This window comes from Narcine bancroftii, chromosome 4, assembly GCF_036971445.1.
Source record: "Narcine bancroftii isolate sNarBan1 chromosome 4, sNarBan1.hap1, whole genome shotgun sequence".
In the NCBI taxonomy this organism is placed as follows: domain Eukaryota; kingdom Metazoa; phylum Chordata; class Chondrichthyes; order Torpediniformes; family Narcinidae; genus Narcine; species Narcine bancroftii.
Genome location: NC_091472.1, coordinates 167,563,256 through 167,579,824, shown reverse-complemented (window position 1 = coordinate 167,579,824; position 16,569 = coordinate 167,563,256).

Below are 16,569 nucleotides of genomic sequence, written 5' to 3'. Positions count from 1 at the left end.
CCTCTGATGCTCCTCTGATGCTCCTCTGATGCTCCTCTGTTGCTCCTCTGATGCTCCTCTGATGCTCCTCTGATGCTCCAATGATGCTCCTCAGATGCTCCTCTGATGCTCCTCTGATGCTACTCTGATGCTCCTCTGATTCACCTCTGATGCTCCCATGATGCTCCTCTGATGCTCCTCTGATGCTCCTCTGATGCTCCTCTGATGCTCCTCTGTTGCTCCTCTGATGCTCCTCTGATGCTAATCTGATGCTCCAATGATGCTCCAATGATGCTCCACTGATGCTCCTGTGATGCTCCTCTGATGCTCCTCTGATGCTCCTCTGATGCTCCTCTGATGCTCCTCTGATGCTCTGATGCTCCTCTGATGCTCCTCTGATGCTCATCTGATGCTCCTCTGATACTCCTCTGATGCTCCTCTGAGGCTCCTCTGATGCTCCTCTGATGCTCCTCTGATGCTCCTCTGATGCTCCTCTGATGCTCCTCTGATGCTCCTCTGATGCTCCTCTGATGCTCCTCTGATGCTCCTCTGATGCTCCTCTGATTCCCGGCCTCTGATGCTCCTGTGATGCTCCTCTGATGCTCCTCAGATGCTCCTCTGATGCACCTCTGATGCTCCTCTGATGCTCCTCTGATGCTCCTCTGATGCTCCTCTGTTGCTCCTCTGATGATCCTCTGATGCTCCTCTGATGCTCCAATGATGCTCCTCAGATGCTCCTCTGATGCTCCTCTGTGATGCTCCTCTGATGCTCCTCTGATTCTCCTCTGATGCTCCCATGATGCTCCTCTGATGCTCCTCTGATGCTCCTCTGATGCTCCTCTGATGCTCCTCTGTTGCTCCTCTGATGCTCCTCTGATGCTCCTCTGATGCTCCAATGATGCTCCAATGATGCTCCACTGATGCTCCTGTGATGCTCCTCTGATGCTCCTCTGATGCTCCTCTGATGCTCCTCTGATGCTCCTCTGATGCTCCTCTGATGCTCCTCTGAGGCTCCTCTGATGCTCCTCTGATGCTCCTCCAATGCTCCAATGATGCTCCAATGATGCTCCACTTATGCTCCTTTGATGCTCCTCTGATGCTCCTCTGATGCTCCTCTGATGCTCCTCTGATGCTCCTCTGATGCACCTCTGATGCTCCTCTGATGCTCCTCTGATGCTCATCTGATGCTCCTCTGATACTCCTCTGATGCTCCTCTGAGGCTCCTCTGATGCTCCTCTGATGCTCCTCTGATGCTCCTCTGTTGCTCCTCTGATGCTCCTCTGATGCTCCTCTGATGCTCCAATGATGCTCCAATGATGCTCCACTGATGCTCCTGTGATGCTCCTCTGATGCTCCTCTGATGCTCCTCTGATGCTCCTCTGATGCTCCTCTGATGCTCCTCTGTTTCTCCTCTGATGCTCCTCTGATGCTCCTCTGATGCTCCAATGATGCTCCAATGATGCTCCTCTGATGCTCCTCTGATGCTCCTCTGATGCTCCTCTGATGCTCCTCTGATGCTCCTCTGATTCCCGGCCTCTGATTCCCTGCTTCTGATTCTGATTCCCTGCCTCTGATTCCCCAACTCTGATTCCGCACATCTGATTCCTTGCCTCTGATTCCCCGCCTCAGATTCCCCAGCTCTGATTTCCCGCCTCTGATTCCCGGCATCCGATTCCCTGCCTCTGATTCCCCGCCTCTATTTTCCCGCCTCTGATTCCTTGCCTCTGATTCCCCATATCTGATTCCCCGCCTCTGATTCCCCAACTCTGATTCCCCGCCTCTGATTCCCCAGCTCTGAATCCCCGCCTCTGATTCCCCGCGTCTGATTCCCTGCCTCTGATTCCCCGCCTCTGATTCCCCATCTGTGATTCACAACCTCTGATGCCCCACCTCTGATTCCCCATATCTGATTCCCCGCCTCTGTTTCCCCGCCTCTGTTTCCCCGCCTCTGATTCCCCGCCTCTGATTCCCCATATCTGATTCCCCGCCTCTGATTGCCCACCTCTGATTCCCCGCGTCTGATTCCCTGCCTCTGATTCCCCGCCTCTGATTCCCCATCTCTGATTCACCACCTCTGATTCCCAGCCTCTGATTCCCCATCCCTGATTCCGCACATCCGATTCCCTGCCTATGATTCCCCACCTCTGATTCCCCGCCTCTGATTCCCCATATCTGATTCCCTGCCTCTGTTTCCCCGCCTCTGATTCCCCACCTCTGTTTCCCCATATTGATTCCCCGCCTCTGATTCCCCAACTCTAATACCCCGCCTCTGATTCCCCAGCTCTGATTCCCCGCCTCTGATTCACCGCATCTGATTCCCTGCCTCTGATTCCCCGCCTCTGATTCCAGGCCTCTGATTCCCAGCATCTGATTCCGGCCTCTAATTCCCGGCCTCTGATTCCCTGCTTCTGATTCTGATTCCCTGCCTCTGATTCCCCATCTCTGATTCCGCACATCTGATTCCTTGCCTCTGATTCCCCACCTCTGATTCCCCATATCTGATTCCCCGCCTGGGTTTCCCCGCCTCTGATTCCCCGCCTCTGTTTCCCAATATCTAAGTCCCCGCCTCTGATTCCCCAAATCTGATTCCCCACCTCTGATTCCCCAGCTCTGATTTCCCGCCTCTGATTCCCCGCATCTGATTCCCTGCATCTGATTCCAAGCCTCTGATTCCCTGCCTCTGATTCCCAACCTCTGATTCCCCACCTCTGATTCCCCATATCTGATTCCCCGCCTCTGTTTCCCCGCCTCGGATTCCCCGCCTCTGTTTCCCCATATCTGATTCCCGGCCTCTGATTCCCCGCCTCTGATTCCCCGCCTCTGATTCCCTGCCTCTGATTCCCCATCTCCGATTCCGCACATCTGATTCCCTTCCTCTGATTCCCCGCCTCTGATTCCCCGCCTCTGATTCCCTGCCTCTGATTCCCAACCTCGGATTCCCCACCTCTGATTCCCCATATCTGATTCCCCGCCTCTGTTTCCCCGCCTCTGATTCCCCGCCTCTGATTCCCAACTCTGATTCCCCGCCTCTGATTCCCCAGCTCTGATTCCCCGTGTTTGATTCCCTGCCTCTGATTCCCTGCCCTGATTCCCCATCTCTGTTTCACCGCCTTTGATTCGCCACCTCTGATTCCCCATATCTGATTACCCGCCTCTGTTTCCCCGACTCTGATTCCCTGCCTCTGATTCCCAACCTCTGATTCCACACCTCTGATTTCCCATATCTGAATCCCCGCCTCTATTTCCCCATATCTGATTCCCCGCCTCTGATTCCCCAACTCTGATTCCCCGCCTCTGATTCCCCAGCTCTGATTCCCCGACTCTGATTCCCGGAGTCCGATTCCCTGCCTCTGATTCCCCGCCTCTGATTCCCCATCTCGGTTTCCCCGCCTCTGATTCCCCGTGTCTGATTCCCTGCCTCTGATTCCCCGCCTCTGATTCCCCGCCTCTGATTCCCTGCCACTGATTCCCTGCCCCTGATTCCCCAATTCTGATTCCCCATATCTGATTCCCCGCCTCTGTTTCCCCGCCTCTGATTCCCCACCTCTGATTTCCCATATCTGATTCCCTGCCTCTGATTCCCCAACTCTGATTCACCGCCTCTGATTCCCCAGCTCTGAATCCCCGCCTCTGATTCCCCGCGTCTGATTCCCTGCCTCTGATTCCCCGCCTTGATTCCCCATCTCTGATTCACAACCTCTGATTCCCCACCTCTGATTCCCTATATTTGATTCCCCGCCTCTGTTTCCCCGCCTCTGATTCACTGCCTCTGATTCCCCACATCTGATTCCCCATCTCTGATTCCGCACAACCGATTCCCTGCCTATGATTCCCCGACTCTGATTCCCCACCTCTGATTCCCCAGCTCTGATTCCCCGCCTCTGATTCCCCGCGTCTGATTCCCTGCCTGTGATTCCCCGCCTCTGATTCCACATCTCTGATTCCCCACCTCTGATTCCCTGTGTCTGATTCCCTTCCTTTGATTCCCCGCCTCTGATTCCCCGCCTCTGATTCCCTGCCACTGATTCCCCGCACCTGATTCCCCACCTCTGATTCCCCATATCTTATTCCCCGCCTCTGTTTCCCCCCCTCTGATTCCCAGCCTCTGATTCCCCATATCTGATTCCCCGCCTCTGATTCCCCATATCTGATTCCCCGCCTCTATTTCCCCATATCTGCTTCGCCGCCTCTGATTCCCCAACTCTGATTCCCCGCCTCTGATTCCCCAGCTCTGATTTCCCGCCTCTGATTCCCGGCATCCGATTCCCTGCCTCTGATTCCCCGCCTCTGATTCCCCATCTCTGATTCCCCGCCTCTGATTCCCCGTGTCTGATTCCCTGCCTCTGATTCCCCGCCTCTGATTCCCCATATCTGATTCCCCGCCTCTGTTTTCCCGCCTCTGATTCCCTGCCTCTGATTCCCCATGTCTGATTCCCCGCCTCTGATTCCCAACCTCTGATTCCCCACCTCTGATTCCCCATATCTGATTCCCCGCCTCTGTTTCCCCGCCTCGGATTCCCCGCCTCTGTTTCCCCATATCTGATTCCCGGCCTCTGATTCCCCGCCTCTGATTCCCCGCCTCTGATTCCCTGCCTCTGATTCCCCATCTCCGATTCCGCACATCTGATTCCCTTCCTCTGATTCCCCGCCTCTGATTCACCGCCTCTGATTCCCTGCCACTGATTCCCAACCTCGGATTCCCCACCTCTGATTCCCCATATCTGATTCCCCGCCTCTGTTTCCCTGCCTCTGATTCACCGCCTCTGATTCCCAACTCTGATTCCCAACCTCTGATTCCACACCTCTGATTCCCCATATCTGATTCCCCGCCTCTATTTCCCCATATCTGATTCCCCACCTCTGTTTCCCCGCCTCTGATTCCCCGCCTCTGATTCTCCATATCTCATTCCCCGCCTCTGAATCCCCATCTCTGATTCCCAGACTCTGATTCCCCACCTCTGATTCCCGGCCTCTTATTCCCAGCATCTGATTCCCGGCCTCTGATTCCCGGCCTCTGATTCCCCGCTTCTGATTCTGATTCCCTGCCTCTGATTCCTCATCTCTGATTCCGCACATCTGATTCCCTGCCTCTGATTCCCCACCTCTGATTCCCCATATCTGATTCCCCGCCTCTGTTTCCCCGCCTCTGATTCCCCGCCTCTGTTTCCCCATATCTAATTCCCCACCTCTGATGCCCCAACTCTGATTCCCCACCTCTGATTCCCCAGCTCTGATTCCCCGCCTCTGATTCCCCGCATCCGATTCTCCATGTCTGATTCCCCGCCTCTGTTTCCCCGCCTCTGATTCCCCGCCTCTCTTTCCCCATATCTGATTCCCCGCCTCTGATTCCCCAGCTCTGATTCCCTGCCTCTGATTCCCCGCGTTCTATTCGCTTCCTCTGATTCCCCGCCTGTGATTACCCATCTCTGATTCACCACCTCTGATTTCCCACCTCTGATTCCCCATATCTAATTCCCGGCCTCTGCTTGCCCGCCTCTCATTCCCCGCCTCTGTTTCCCCATATCTGATTCCCCGCCTCTGAATCCCCAACTCTGATTCCCTGCCTCTGATTCACCAGCTCTGATTCCCCGCCTTTGATTCCCCCCGTCTGATTCCCAGCCTCTGAATCCCTGTCTGATTTCCTGCCTCTGATTCCCCGCCTCTGATTCCCCATCTCTGATTCACTGCCTCTGATTCCCCACATCTGATTCCCCATCTCTGATTCCGCACAACCGATTCCCTGCCTCTGATTCCCCGACTCTGATTCCCCACCTCTGATTCCCCAGCTCTGATTCCCCGCCTCTGATTCCCCGCGTCTGATTCCCTGCCTGTGATTCCCCGCCTCTGATTCCCCATCTCTGATTACCCACCTCTGATTCTCCGTGTCTGATTCCCTTCCTTTGATTCCCCGCCTCTGATTCCCCGCCTCTGATTCCCTGCCACTGATTCCCCGCCCCTGATTCCCCACCTCTGATTCCCCATATCTTATTCCCCGCCTCTGTTTCCCCCCCCTCTGATTCCCAGCCTCTGATTCCCCATATCTGATTCCCCGCCTCTGATTCCCCATATCTGATTCCCCGCCTCTATTTCCCCATATCTGCTTCGCCGCCTCTGATTCCCCAACTCTGATTCCCCGCCTCTGATTCCCCAGCTCTGATTTCCCGCCTCTGATTCCCGGCATCCGATTCCCTGCCTCTGATTCCCCGCCTCTGATTCCCCATCTCTGATTCCCCGCCTCTGATTCCCCGTGTCTGATTCCTGGCCTCTGATTCCCCGCCTCTGATTCCCCATATCTGATTCCCCGCCTCTGTTTTCCCGCCTCTGATTCCCTGCCTCTGATTCCCCATATCTGATTCCCCGCCTCTGATTCCCCAGCTCTGAATCCCCGCCTCTGATTCCCCGCGTCTGATTCCCTGCCTCTGATTCCCCGCCTCTGATTCCCCATCTGTGATTCACAACCTCTGATGCCCCACCTCTGATTCCCCATATCTGATTCCCCGCCTCTGTTTCCCCGCCTCTGATTCCCCGCCTCTGATTCCCCATATCTGATTCCCCGCCTCTGATTGCCCACCTCTGATTCCCCGCGTCTGATTCCCCGCCTCTGATTCCCCGCCTCTGATTCCCCATCTCTGATTCACCACCTCTGATTCCCAGCCTCTGATTCCCCATCTCTGATTCCGCACATCCGATTCCCTGCCTATGATTCCCCACCTCTGATTCCCCGCCTCTGATTCCCCATATCTGATTCCCTGCCTCTGCTTCCCCGCCTCTGATTCCCCACCTCTGTTTCCCCATATCTGATTCCCCATATCTGATTCCCCAACTCTAATACCCCGCCTCTGATTCCCCAGCTCTGATTCCCCTCCTCTCATTCCCCGCATCTGATTCCCTGCCTCTGATTCCCCGCCTCTGATTCCAGGCCTCTGATTCCCAGCATCTGATTCCGGCCTCTAATTCCCGGCCTCTGATTCCCTGCTTCTGATTCTGATTCCCTGCCTCTGATTCCCCATCTCTGATTCCGCACATCTGATTCCTTGCCTCTGATTCCCCACTTCTGATTCCCCATATCTGATTCCCCGCCTGGGTTTCCCCGCCTCTGATTCCCCGCCTCTGTTTCCCAATATCTAAGTCCCCGCCTCTGATTCCCCAAATCTGATTCCCCACCTCTGATTCCCCAGTTCTGATTCCCCGCCTCTGATTCCCCGCATCTGATTCCCTGCATCTGATTCCAAGCCTCTGATTCCCTGCCTCTGATTCCCAACCTCTGATTCCCCACCTCTGATTCCCCATATCTGATTCCCCGCCTCTGTTTCCCCGCCTCGGATTCCCCGCCTCTGTTTCCCCATATCTGATTCCCGGCCTCTGATTCCCCGCCTCTGATTCCCCGCCTCTGATTCCCTGCCTCTGATTCCCCATCTCCGATTCCGCACATCTGATTCCCTTCCTCTGATTCCCCGCCTCTGATTTTCCGCCTCTGATTCCCTGCCTCTGATTCCCAACCTCGGATTCCCCACCTCTGATTCCCCATATCTGATTCCCCGCCTCTGTTTCCCCACCTCTGATTCCCCGCCTCTGATTCCCAACTCTGATTCCCCGCCTCTGATTCCCCAGCTCTGATTCCCCGTGTTTGATTCCCTGCCTCTGATTCCCTGCCCTGATTCCCCATCTCTGTTTCTCCGCCTTTGATTCGCCACCTCTGATTCCCCATATCTGATTACCCGCCTCTGTTTCCCCGACTCTGATTCCCTGCCTCTGATTCCCAACCTCTGATTCCACACCTCTGATTCCCCATATCTGATTCCCCGCCTCTATTTCCCCATATCTGATTCCCCGCCTCTGATTCCCCAACTCTGATTCCCGGCCTCTGATCCCCGCCTCTGATTCCCCGCCTCTGATTCCCTGCCTCTGATTCCCCATCTCCGATTCCGCACATCTGATTCCCTTCCTCTGATTCCCCGCCTCTGATTCCCCGCCTCTGATTCCCTGCCACTGATTCCCAACCTCGGATTCCCCACCTCTGATTCCCCATATCTGATTCCCCGCCTCTGTTTCCCTGCCTCTGATTCACCGCCTCTGATTCCCAACTCTGATTCCCAACCTCTGATTCCACACCTCTGATTCCCCATATCTGATTCCCCGCCTCTATTTCCCCATATCTGATTCCCCACCTCTGTTTCCCCGCCTCTGATTCCCCGCCTCTGATTCTCCATATCTCATTCCCCGCCTCTGAATCCCCATCTCTGATTCCCAGACTCTGATTCCCCACCTCTGATTCCCGGCCTCTTATTCCCAGCATCTGATTCCCGGCCTCTGATTCCCGGCCTCTGATTCCCCGCTTCTGATTCTGATTCCCTGCCTCTGATTCCTCATCTCTGATTCCGCACATCTGATTCCCTGCCTCTGATTCCCCACCTCTGATTCCCCATATCTGATTCCCCGCCTCTGTTTCCCCGCCTCTGATTCCCCGCCTCTGTTTCCCCATATCTAATTCCCCACCTCTGATGCCCCAACTCTGATTCCCCACCTCTGATTCCCCAGCTCTGATTCCCCGCCTCTGATTCCCCGCATCCGATTCTCCATGTCTGATTCCCCGCCTCTGTTTCCCCGCCTCTGATTCCCCGCCTCTCTTTCCCCATATCTGATTCCCCGCCTCTGATTCCCCAGCTCTGATTCCCTGCCTCTGATTCCCCGCGTTCTATTCGCTGCCTCTGATTCCCCGCCTGTGATTACCCATCTCTGATTCACCACCTCTGATTTCCCACCTCTGATTCCCCATATCTAATTCCCGGCCTCTGCTTGCCCGCCTCTCATTCCCCGCCTCTGTTTCCCCATATCTGATTCCCCGCCTCTGAATCCCCAACTCTGATTCCCTGCCTCTGATTCACCAGCTCTGATTCCCCGCCTTTGATTCCCCCCGTCTGATTCCCAGCCTCTGAATCCCTGTCTGATTTCCTGCTTCTGATTCCCCGCCTCTGATTCCCCATCTCTGATTCACTGCCTCTGATTCCCCACATCTGATTCCCCATCTCTGATTCCGCACAACCGATTCCCTGCCTCTGATTCCCCGACTCTGATTCCCCACCTCTGATTCCCCAGCTCTGATTCCCCGCCTCTGATTCCCCGCGTCTGATTCCCTGCCTGTGATTCCCCGCCTCTGATTCCCCATCTCTGATTACCCACCTCTGATTCTCCGTGTCTGATTCCCTTCCTTTGATTCCCCGCCTCTGATTCCCCGCCTCTGATTACCTGCCACTGATTCCCCGCCCCTGATTCCCCACCTCTGATTCCCCATATCTTATTCCCCGCCTCTGTTTCCCCCCCCTCTGATTCCCAGCCTCTGATTCCCCATATCTGATTCCCCGCCTCTGATTCCCCATATCTGATTCCCCGCCTCTATTTCCCCATATCTGCTTCGCCGCCTCTGATTCCCCAACTCTGATTCCCCGCCTCTGATTCCCCAGCTCTGATTTCCCGCCTCTGATTCCCGGCATCCGATTCCCTGCCTCTGATTCCCCGCCTCTGATTCCCCATCTCTGATTCCCCGCCTCTGATTCCTCGTGTCTGATTCCTGGCCTCTGATTCCCCGCCTCTGATTCCCCATATCTGATTCCCCGTCTCTGTTTTCCCGCCTCTGATTCCCTGCCTCTGATTCCCCATATCTGATTCCCCGCCTCTGATTCCCCAACTCTGATTCCCCGCCTCTGATTCCCCAGCTCTGAATCCCCGCCTCTGATTCCCCGCGTCTGATTCCCTGCCTCTGATTCCCCGCCTCTGATTCCCCATCTGTGATTCACAACCTCTGATGCCCCACCTCTGATTCCCCATATCTGATTCCCCGCCTCTGTTTCCCCGCCTCGGATTCCCCGCCTCTGTTTCCCCATATCTGATTCCCGGCCTCTGATTCCCCGCCTCTGATTCCCCGCCTCTGATTCCCTGCCTCTGATTCCCCATCTCCGATTCCGCACATCTGATTCCCTTCCTCTGATTCCCCGCCTCTGATTTTCCGCCTCTGATTCCCTGCCTCTGATTCCCAACCTCGGATTCCCCACCTCTGATTCCCCATATCTGATTCCCCGCCTCTGTTTCCCCACCTCTGATTCCCCGCCTCTGATTCCCAACTCTGATTCCCCGCCTCTGATTCCCCAGCTCTGATTCCCCGTGTTTGATTCCCTGCCTCTGATTCCCTGCCCTGATTCCCCATCTCTGTTTCTCCGCCTTTGATTCGCCACCTCTGATTCCCCATATCTGATTACCCGCCTCTGTTTCCCCGACTCTGATTCCCTGCCTCTGATTCCCAACCTCTGATTCCACACCTCTGATTCCCCATATCTGATTCCCCGCCTCTATTTCCCCATATCTGATTCCCCGCCTCTGATTCCCCAACTCTGATTCCCGGCCTCTGATCCCCGCCTCTGATTCCCCGCCTCTGATTCCCTGCCTCTGATTCCCCATCTCCGATTCCGCACATCTGATTCCCTTCCTCTGATTCCCCGCCTCTGATTCCCCGCCTCTGATTCCCTGCCACTGATTCCCAACCTCGGATTCCCCACCTCTGATTCCCCATATCTGATTCCCCGCCTCTGTTTCCCTGCCTCTGATTCACCGCCTCTGATTCCCAACTCTGATTCCCAACCTCTGATTCCACACCTCTGATTCCCCATATCTGATTCCCCGCCTCTATTTCCCCATATCTGATTCCCCACCTCTGTTTCCCCGCCTCTGATTCCCCGCCTCTGATTCTCCATATCTCATTCCCCGCCTCTGAATCCCCATCTCTGATTCCCAGACTCTGATTCCCCACCTCTGATTCCCGGCCTCTTATTCCCAGCATCTGATTCCCGGCCTCTGATTCCCGGCCTCTGATTCCCCGCTTCTGATTCTGATTCCCTGCCTCTGATTCCTCATCTCTGATTCCGCACATCTGATTCCCTGCCTCTGATTCCCCACCTCTGATTCCCCATATCTGATTCCCCGCCTCTGTTTCCCCGCCTCTGATTCCCCGCCTCTGTTTCCCCATATCTAATTCCCCACCTCTGATGCCCCAACTCTGATTCCCCACCTCTGATTCCCCAGCTCTGATTCCCCGCCTCTGATTCCCCGCATCCGATTCTCCATGTCTGATTCCCCGCCTCTGTTTCCCCGCCTCTGATTCCCCGCCTCTCTTTCCCCATATCTGATTCCCCGCCTCTGATTCCCCAGCTCTGATTCCCTGCCTCTGATTCCCCGCGTTCTATTCGCTGCCTCTGATTCCCCGCCTGTGATTACCCATCTCTGATTCACCACCTCTGATTTCCCACCTCTGATTCCCCATATCTAATTCCCGGCCTCTGCTTGCCCGCCTCTCATTCCCCGCCTCTGTTTCCCCATATCTGATTCCCCGCCTCTGAATCCCCAACTCTGATTCCCTGCCTCTGATTCACCAGCTCTGATTCCCCGCCTTTGATTCCCCCCGTCTGATTCCCAGCCTCTGAATCCCTGTCTGATTTCCTGCTTCTGATTCCCCGCCTCTGATTCCCCATCTCTGATTCACTGCCTCTGATTCCCCACATCTGATTCCCCATCTCTGATTCCGCACAACCGATTCCCTGCCTCTGATTCCCCGACTCTGATTCCCCACCTCTGATTCCCCAGCTCTGATTCCCCGCCTCTGATTCCCCGCGTCTGATTCCCTGCCTGTGATTCCCCGCCTCTGATTCCCCATCTCTGATTACCCACCTCTGATTCTCCGTGTCTGATTCCCTTCCTTTGATTCCCCGCCTCTGATTCCCCGCCTCTGATTCCCTGCCACTGATTCCCCGCCCCTGATTCCCCACCTCTGATTCCCCATATCTTATTCCCCGCCTCTGTTTCCCCCCCCTCTGATTCCCAGCCTCTGATTCCCCATATCTGATTCCCCGCCTCTGATTCCCCATATCTGATTCCCCGCCTCTATTTCCCCATATCTGCTTCGCCGCCTCTGATTCCCCAACTCTGATTCCCCGCCTCTGATTCCCCAGCTCTGATTTCCCGCCTCTGATTCCCGGCATCCGATTCCCTGCCTCTGATTCCCCGCCTCTGATTCCCCATCTCTGATTCCCCGCCTCTGATTCCCCGTGTCTGATTCCTGGCCTCTGATTCCCCGCCTCTGATTCCCCATATCTGATTCCCCGTCTCTGTTTTCCCGCCTCTGATTCCCTGCCTCTGATTCCCCATATCTGATTCCCCGCCTCTGATTCCCCAACTCTGATTCCCCGCCTCTGATTCCCCAGCTCTGAATCCCCGCCTCTGATTCCCCGCGTCTGATTCCCTGCCTCTGATTCCCCGCCTCTGATTCCCCATCTGTGATTCACAACCTCTGATGCCCCACCTCTGATTCCCCATATCTGATTCCCCGCCTCTGTTTCCCCGCCTCTGATTCCCCGCCTCTGATTCCCCATATCTGATTCCCCGCCTCTGATTGCCCACCTCTGATTCCCCGCGTCTGATTCCCCGCCTCTGATTCCCCGCCTCTGATTCCCCATCTCTGATTCACCACCTCTGATTCCCAGCCTCTGATTCCCCATCTCTGATTCCGCACATCCGATTCCCTGCCTATGATTCCCCACCTCTGATTCCCCGCCTCTGATTCCCCATATCTGATTCCCTGCCTCTGCTTCCCCGCCTCTGATTCCCCACCTCTGTTTCCCCATATCTGATTCCCCATATCTGATTCCCCAACTCTAATACCCCGCCTCTGATTCCCCAGCTCTGATTCCCCTCCTCTCATTCCCCGCATCTGATTCCCTGCCTCTGATTCCCCGCCTCTGATTCCAGGCCTCTGATTCCCAGCATCTGATTCCGGCCTCTAATTCCCGGCCTCTGATTCCCTGCTTCTGATTCTGATTCCCTGCCTCTGATTCCCCATCTCTGATTCCGCACATCTGATTCCTTGCCTCTGATTCCCCACTTCTGATTCCCCATATCTGATTCCCCGCCTGGGTTTCCCCGCCTCTGATTCCCCGCCTCTGTTTCCCAATATCTAAGTCCCCGCCTCTGATTCCCCAAATCTGATTCCCCACCTCTGATTCCCCAGTTCTGATTCCCCGCCTCTGATTCCCCGCATCTGATTCCCTGCATCTGATTCCAAGCCTCTGATTCCCTGCCTCTGATTCCCAACCTCTGATTCCCCACCTCTGATTCCCCATATCTGATTCCCCGCCTCTGTTTCCCCGCCTCGGATTCCCCGCCTCTGTTTCCCCATATCTGATTCCCGGCCTCTGATTCCCCGCCTCTGATTCCCCGCCTCTGATTCCCTGCCTCTGATTCCCCATCTCCGATTCCGCACATCTGATTCCCTTCCTCTGATTCCCCGCCTCTGATTTTCCGCCTCTGATTCCCTGCCTCTGATTCCCAACCTCGGATTCCCCACCTCTGATTCCCCATATCTGATTCCCCGCCTCTGTTTCCCCACCTCTGATTCCCCGCCTCTGATTCCCAACTCTGATTCCCCGCCTCTGATTCCCCAGCTCTGATTCCCCGTGTTTGATTCCCTGCCTCTGATTCCCTGCCCTGATTCCCCATCTCTGTTTCTCCGCCTTTGATTCGCCACCTCTGATTCCCCATATCTGATTACCCGCCTCTGTTTCCCCGACTCTGATTCCCTGCCTCTGATTCCCAACCTCTGATTCCACACCTCTGATTCCCCATATCTGATTCCCCGCCTCTATTTCCCCATATCTGATTCCCCGCCTCTGATTCCCCAACTCTGATTCCCCGCCTCTGATTCCCCAGCTCTGATTCCCCGACTCTGATTCCCGGAGTCCGATTCCCTGCCTCTGATTCCCCGCCTCTGATTCCCCATCTCTGATTCCCCGCCTCTGATTCCCCGTGTCTGATTCCCTGCCTCTGATTCCCCGCCTCTGATTCCCCGCCTCTGATTCCCTGCCACTGATTCCCTGCCCCTGATTCCCCAATTCTGATTCCCCATATCTGATTCCCCGCCTCTGTTTCCCCGCCTCTGATTCCCCACCTCTGATTCCCCATATCTGATTCCCTGCCTCTGATTCCCCAACTCTGATTCACCGCCTCTGATTCCCCAGCTCTGAATCCCCGCCTCTGATTCCCCGCGTCTGATTCCCTGCCTCTGATTCCCCGCCTTGATTCCCCATCTCTGATTCACAACCTCTGATTCCCCACCTCTGATTCCCTATATTTGATTCCCCGCCTCTGTTTCCCCGCCTCTGATTCACTGCCTCTGATTCCCCACATCTGATTCCCCATCTCTGATTCCGCACAACCGATTCCCTGCCTATGATTCCCCGACTCTGATTCCCCACCTCTGATTCCCCAGCTCTGATTCCCCGCCTCTGATTCCCCGCGTCTGATTCCCTGCCTGTGATTCCCCGCCTCTGATTCCCCATCTCTGATTCCCCACCTCTGATTCCCCGTGTCTGATTCCCTTCCTTTGATTCCCCGCCTCTGATTCCCCGCCTCTGATTCCCTGCCACTGATTCCCCGCCCCTGATTCCCCACCTCTGATTCCCCATATCTTATTCCCCGCCTCTGTTTCCCCCCCTCTGATTCCCAGCCTCTGATTCCCCATATCTGATTCCCCGCCTCTGATTCCCCATACCTGATTCCCCACCTCTATTTCCCCATATCTGCTTCGCCGCCTCTGATTCCCCAACTCTGATTCCCCGCCTCTGATTCCCCAGCTCTGATTTCCCGCCTCTGATTCCCCGCCTCTGATTCCCCATCTCTGATTCCCCGCCTCTGATTCCCCGTGTCTGATTCCCTGCCTCTGATTCCCCGCCTCTGATTCCCCATATCTGATTCCCCGCCTCTGTTTTCCCGCCTCTGATTCCCTGCCTCTGATTCCCCATATCTGTTTCCCCGCCTCTGATTCCCCGTGTCTGATTCCCTGCCTCTGATTCCCCGCCTCTGATTCCCCATATCTGATTCCCCGCCTCTGTTTTCCCGCCTCTGATTCCCTGCCTCTGATTCCCCATATCTGTTTCCCCGCCTCTGAATCCCCGCCTCTGATTCCCCGCGTCTGATTCCCTGCCTTTGATTCCCCGCCTCTGATTCCCCATCTGTGATTCACAACCTCTTATGCCCCACCTCTGATTCCCCATATCTGATTCCCCGCCTCTGTTTCCCCGCCTCTGATTCCCCGCCTCTGATTCCCCATATCTGATTCCCCGCCTCTGATTGCCCACCTCTGATTCCCCGCGTCTGATTCCCTGCCTCTGATTCCCCGCCTCTGATTCCCCATCTCTGATTCACCACCTCTGATTCCCAGCCTCTGATTCCCCATCTCTGATTCCGCACATCCGATTCCCTGCCTATGATTCCCCACCTCTGATTCCCCGCCTCTGATTCCCCATATCTGATTCCCTGCCTCTGTTTCCCCGCGTCTGATTCCCCACCTCTGTTTCCCCATATCTGATTCCCCGCCTCTGATTCCCCAACTCTAATACCCCGCCTCTGATTCCCCAGCTCTGATTCCCCACCTCTGATTCCCCGCATCTGATTCCCTGCCTCTGATTCCCCGCCTCTGATTCCAGGCCTCTGATTCCCAGCATCTGATTCCGGCCTCTGATTCCCGGCCTCTGATTCACTGCTTCTGATTCTGATTCCCTGCCTCTGATTCCCCATCTCTGATTCCGCACATCTGATTCCTTGCCTCTGATTCCCCACCTCTGATTCCCCATATCTGATTCCCCGCCTGGGTTTCCCCGCCTCTGATTCCCCGCCTCTGTTTCCCAATATCTAAGTCCCCGCCTCTGATTCCCCAAATCTGATTCCCCACCTCTGATTCCCCAGCTCTGATTCCCCGCCTCTGATTCCCCGCATCTGATTCCCTGCATCTGATTCCAAGCCTCTGATTCCCTGCCTCTGATTCCCAACCTCTGATTCCCCACCTCTGATTCCCCATATCTGATTCCCCGCCTCTGTTTCCCCGCCTCGGATTCCCCGCCTCTGTTTCCCCATATCTGATTCCCGGCCTCTGATTCCCCGCCTCTGATTCCCCGCCTCTGATTCCCTGCCTCTGATTCCCCATCTCCGATTCCGCACATCTGATTCCCTTCCTCTGATTCCCCGCCTCTGATTTTCCGCCTCTGATTCCCTGCCTCTGATTCCCAACCTCGGATTCCCCACCTCTGATTCCCCATATCTGATTCCCGCCTCTGTTTCCCCGCCTCTGATTCCCCGTCTCTGATTCCCAACTCTGATTCCCCGCCTCTGATTCCCCAGCTCTGATTCCCCGTGTTTGATTCCCTGCCTCTGATTCCCTGCCCTGATTCCCCATCTCTGTTTCACCGCCTTTGATTCGCCACCTCTGATTCCCCATATCTGATTCCCCGCCTCAGTTTCCCCGACTCTGATTCCCTGCCTCTGATTCCCAACCTCTGATTCCACACCTCTGATTCCCCATATCTGATTCCCCGCCTCTATTTCCCCATATCTGATTCCCCGCCTCTGATTCCCCAACTCTGATTCCCCGCCTCTGATTCCCCAGCTCTGATTCCCCGACTCTGATTCCCGGCATACGATTCCCTGCCTCTGATTCCCCGCCTCTGATTCCCCATCTCTGATTCCCCGCCTCTGATTCCCCGTGTCTGATTCCCT